Raw genomic sequence first — 6,000 nt, forward strand, 5'->3', positions numbered from 1 at the left:
GGTCCTTTATTCACCACAATGTTTCTGCAGCTACCGATCTGTTCAATTACATCCTCACCGCCACCTTTGATGCTCTAGCCCCCACTCTCTCACTATAGTTGTTCACCCTGGTATGGACTTCATCTCTGCTCCCTTAAGGTCTAAAGGATGCAGACTTGAATGGATACGGCAGACAGCTGGTTTAGCCATTCATCACCAGATCTGGCTGGGCCATATAAAGCACTATTGGGCTATGTTCCCTTTTAATATTTCCTGGACGTCCCATTTAGCTGGCTCGTGGCTTTGCAATGAGAAAAGTCGTGCATGTGTTGTATTTTGAATGGGTTGTGCAGCCAAAAAAAAATGACTGGGTCCTGCTCTCCTCTCCCAAAACTACTTACTCTTCCAGTATCATCCTGGAATGCAAAGATAATCCCTGGCTTCTTTTCTCTACTGCACACCACCTTAAACTCCTCCCCTGTATCCTCCATCCTCCCCTCCAACAACAGGTGCAAGGAGCTCATGGACGACTTTGCCACCAAAATTAAGACCATCCATTCAGTTGCCTCTGCCGCCTCCCTCCCTTTTCCTAGTCCACCGGGCCATACTTCCTCTAAGGTTCCCCCTGCCTGAGCCCTGAATTTGAATCTTTCTCCAATTTCCCTTCTATCTCCCCTCATGACAAGCGTTTCGGTGGCCACAGACGTGATTCCAGGATAGTATGTTGCCTCCCTGGTGCTCGGGTCAAAGATGCCACTGAGCGGCTGCAGAACATTCTGAGGGGAAAGGGTGAACAGACAGAGTTCATGGTCCATATTGGTATCAACGACATAGGTAGAAAGTGGGATGAGGTCCTGTAGGCAGATTTTAGGGAGCTAGGAAAGATATTAAAAAGCAGGACCTCAAAGGTAGTAATCTCTGGATTACTCCTGGTGCCACAAGCTAATGAGCATAAAAATAGGAGGATAGAGCAGATGAATGCGTGGCTGGAGAGATGGTGCAAGAGGGAGGGCTTTAGATTCCTGGGACATTGGGACCGGTTCTAGGGGAGATGGAACCTGGACAGGTTGCACCTCAACAGAGCTGGGAGCAATGTCCTTGCCGAGTGGGGGGAGGGGAGTTTCCTAGTGCTGTTATGGAGGGTTTAAACTAATTTGGCAGGGGGATGGGCACCAGGATGTATTTGAAGAAACAAGGTGCACAAAGAATGGTGAAGGGCAAATAGCTCGAGAATAAGAAAGTATGGTATTAAGTGGGGTCAGATTAAGAGATACAAGAAAATCTAAGATGGGTTTATAGTGTGTGTGTGTGTGTGAATAGACGGAAGTGTGGTAAATAAGGTTGGTGAGCTGCAGGCGCAAATAGACACATGGCAATATGATGTCATGGCGATAACGGAGACCTGGCTCAAAAAAGGGCAGCATTGGGTCTAAATATTGCTTTAAAGAGACTAATACAGTGCTGGCGAGAGGATATCCTGGAGGCGTCAAGGACAAAATCTATTTGGTTAGAGTTGAGAAATAATAAAGGCACCATTACACAATTAGGTGTATTTTATATGCCGCCAATTAGTGGGAAGGATATAGAGGAGCAAATTTGCAGGAAAATTACAGAGAGCTGAAAGAACTATAGACAATGGGGGACTTCAACTACCCTAGTATGGAATTATAATGGTGTAAAAGGCAGAGGAGGAAGAATTTCTGAAGTGTGTTCAGGAGATCTTGATCAGTAGGTTTCCAGCTAATGAGGAAAGAGGTATTGCTGGTTCTGGGGAATGAGAGGTGTCAAGTAGAACAAGTATCAATAGAGGAACATTTAGGGAACAGTAATCATATTATCACCAAGGTTTAAATTAGCTATGGAGAAGGACCGGGAGCAATCTAGAGTAAAAATACTTAATTGAAGGAAGGCTAATTTCAGTGGGTTGAGGATGGATTTGGCCCAGGTAAATTGGAATCAAGATTGGCAGGCAAAACTGTAATCGAACAATGGGCTGCCTTTAAAGAGGAGATGGTACGGGTACAGTCGATGTACATTTCCACGAGTGTGAAAGGTAGGGCAACCAAAGCCAGAGCTCCCTAGATGACGAAAGAGATAGAGAGTAAGATGAAGCAGAAAAGGGGGGGTGTATGACCAATGTCAGGTTGCGAATACAAGTGAGAACCAGGCTGAATATAAAAAGTTCACAGGAAATAAGAGGAGCTAAGAGTATGAAAATAGATTGGCAGCTAATATAAAAGGGAATCCAAAAGTCTTCTACAGGCATATAAATAGTAAATGGGTAGTAAGAGGAAGGGTGTGGCCAATTAGGGACCAAAATAGAGATCTACGCATGGAGGCAGAGGACAAAGTTGAGGTACTAAATGTGTACTTTGGCAGCATCTTCTTCCTTGGTAAAGACAGATGCAAAGTCACAGTGAAAGAGGGGGTAGCTGAGATACTGGATGAGATAAAAATTGATCGAGGAGGTACTAGAAAGGTTGGCTGTACTTAAAGTAGATAAGTCACTTGGACTGGATGGGATGCATCCTAGGATGCTGAGGGAAGTAATGGTGGAAATTGCAGAAGTACTGGGCATAATCTTTCAATCCTCCTTGAATATTGGGATGGTGTCAGAGGACTGAAAAATTGCAAATGTTACACCCTTGTTCAAAAAAGGGTGCAAGGATAAACCCAGCAATTACGGACCAGTCAGTTTAACCTCGATAGTGGGGAAGCTTTTAGAAACCATAATCCGGGACAAAATTAACAGTCACTTGTACAAGTGTGGATTAATTAAGGAAAGCCAGCACGGATTTGTTAAAGGCAAATTGAGTTTAAGTAACTTGATTGAGTTTTTTGATGAGGTAACAGATGAGGGCAATGCGCTTGATATGGTGTACATGGGCTTCCAAAAGACCCGCAAAGTTGAAGCCCATGAACTAAAAGGACAGTAGCGGCATAGATACAAAATTGGCTAAGTGACAGGAAACAAAGAGTAGTGGTGAAAGGTTGTTTTTCGGACTGGAGGAAGTTATACAGTGGTGTTCCTCGGGTTGGTACTAGGAACACTACTTTTCTTGATATATATTAATGACTTAGACTTGTGTACAGGATGTAATTTTAAAATATGCAGATGACACAAAATTTGGAACAGTGAGAAGGATAGTGATAGACTTCAAGAGGACATAGACAGGCTGGTGGAATGGGCGGACATGTGGCAGATGATATTTAACGCAGAAAAGTGCAAAGTGATACATTTTGGTAGGAAGAATGAGGAGAGGAAATATAAACTACAGGGTACAATCTTAAAGGGGATGTGTGAAAGGAGAGACCTGGGGATATATGTACATATATCATTCAAGGTTGCAGGGCAGGTTGAGAAAGCGGTTAAAAAAGTATATGGGATCCTGGTCTTCATAAATAGAGGCATAGAGTACAAAAGCAAGAAAGTTATGAAGAACCTTTATAAAACACTGGTTCGGCCTCAACTGAAGTATTGTATCCAATTCTGGGTACCGTACTTTAGAAAGGATGTGAAGGCCCTAGATAGGGTGCAGAAAAGATTTACAAAAATGGTTCCAGGGTTGAGGAAATTCGGTTATGTGGATAGACTGGAGAAGGTGGGGTTATTTTCCTTCAAGCAAAGAAGGTTGAGAGGAGGTTTGGTAGAGATATTCAAAATCATGAGGGGTCTAGACAGAGTAGATAGAGAGAAACTGTTCCCATTGGTGGAAGGGTTGAGAACCAGAGGAAACATTGGCAGAAGAACCAAAAGTGACATCAAGAAAAACTTTTATGCAGCGAGTGGTTAGGATCTGGAATGCACTGGGTAGTGGAGGCAGATTCAATCATGGCTTTCAAAAGGGAATTGGATAAGTACCTGAAGGGAAAAAAAATTGCAGAGCTATGGGGAAAGGGCAGCGGAGTGGGACTAGCTGAAGTGCTCTTGCAGAGAGCCAGCACGGGCTCGACAGGCAGAATGGCCCCCTTTGCTGTAACCATTCTATGATTCTATTCTATGCCCTCTCTTGCCTCACCTTGTCCGTGAAACCCACTTACTGCTCCCTCTAACTATCCCATTAAACTGCTGACCACCCAACTTCCCTTCTTGACTCACGTTAGCTGATATTGTTAACGGTTCTCTCTCCTCCTCTTCAAATCTGCTGTCATCACCCCTCTCTTCGAAAAACCAATCCTTGACCCTCTGTTCTTGTAAACTACTGCCCTATCTCCAACTTCCCTTTGCTCTCAAAATCCTTGAACGTGCTGTTGCCTCCCAAATTCATGCGCATCTTTCCTGGAACCCCATGTTTGAATTCCTCCAATCAGGTTTGTGCTACTACCACAATACTAGAACTGCTCTTATCAAAGTCACAAGTGACATCCTACATGACTGTGACTGGTAAACTATTCCTCCTCACCCTTCTCGACCTGTCTGCAGCCTTGGACACGGTTGATCACATTACCACAAGAATCTATCCTTGCCGCCCCCCCCCTCCTATTTGTCATCTACATGCTGCCCCTCGGTGACATCATCCGAAAACACAGCATCAGGTTCCACATGTACACTGACGACACCCAGTTCTACCTCACCAACACCTCTCTCAACCCTTCCACTGTCTCTAAATTGTCTTCAGTCCCTGCCACAAATTCTGTTCCCTAACCATCAACTTCATCCCTCTCCCTGGCAACTGTCTGAGGCTGCACCAGTCTGTTTGTAACCTTGGTGTCGTATTTGACCCCAAGGTGAGCTTCCAACCACATATCCGTGCTGCAAGAATAAAAGTGTTTATTAATTGATTCTGTGTATGTATAAATGTTAAAAGTGTAGATTAATGGAAAGGCCTGTTTGTGTTGAGATAAAATGGAAGCCCACAGATTGCCAGCATAGGTTAAGTTTTGTAAGAAACAAAATGAAAGCCCCCACAGGTTGCCGCATGGGTTTTGTGTATTGAAAAGGCATTTAATCTGATCAAGAGATGGCTGAACCAGGCCAGACAGCCACATGTGTGAGGAGAGCCAATGGGGAACTGCCCTAGAGCCAGGGTCCAATCGTGGGGCTTTTCTGAGGACAATGGCCTTGAGGAATGTAAAAAATGCAAGCCCGGAACTTTTCCCCCTCCTCTCTCCCTGCTGGACACATGGCAAAAGACCTCCTGTTGAAGACTAGCCAAATCAGCATGCCATGTGTTCAAACCAGCCAGTAAAAGGGGTGTAATGTATATCACTTTTTATTATAACCTCATTGTATCTCTGTTGTAATTAAGGTAGATCTATAGGATACTGACGACTGCTGTTAAATGCATATGTGTGTTTTGAATGAACTGTGCGAATTGTTCTGAAAGAATCATCTCACTGTCAAATATAAGCCCAGAGAGATTCAGAAATCCTACAGCGCCATCACTAAGACCGCTTATTTCCACTTCTATATCTCCTGATTCCACCCCTGCCTCAGCTCATCTGCTAAAACCCTCATCCATGCCTTTGTTACCTCGAGACTTGCCTATTCCAATGCACTCCTAGCCGGCCTACTAGCTTCCACCCTCCATAAACTTAAGGTCATCCAATACTCTGTTGCCCATATCCTAACTTGTACCAAGTCCCGTTCAGCCATTACCCTTGTGCTTGCTGACCTACATTGGGTCCCAGTTAAGCAACACTTACATTTTTTAATTCTCATCCTTGCTTTCAAATCCCTCCATGGCCTCACTCTTCCTTATCTTTGTAACGTGCTCCAGCCCTACAACCCTCCGAGATATCTGAGCTTCTCCAATTCTGGCCTCTTGTGCATCGTGATTTGAATCGCTCCACCATTGGCGGCCATACCTTCAGCTACTGGGACCCTACGCTCTTGAATTCCCTCCTTAAGCTTCTCCACTCTCTAATTCTCTTTCCTCCTTTAAGATGCTTCTTAATACCAAGCTTTTGGTCATCTGCCCTAACACCTCCTTATGTGGTTCGGTGTCAAATTTTGTTTGACAATGCTCCTGCAAAGTGCCTTGGGATGCTTTATTAAGTTAAAGGTGCAAGTTGTGTGGA

The sequence above is a fragment of the Pristiophorus japonicus genome, chromosome 3 (assembly GCF_044704955.1).
Source record: "Pristiophorus japonicus isolate sPriJap1 chromosome 3, sPriJap1.hap1, whole genome shotgun sequence".
Taxonomy (NCBI): domain Eukaryota; kingdom Metazoa; phylum Chordata; class Chondrichthyes; family Pristiophoridae; genus Pristiophorus; species Pristiophorus japonicus.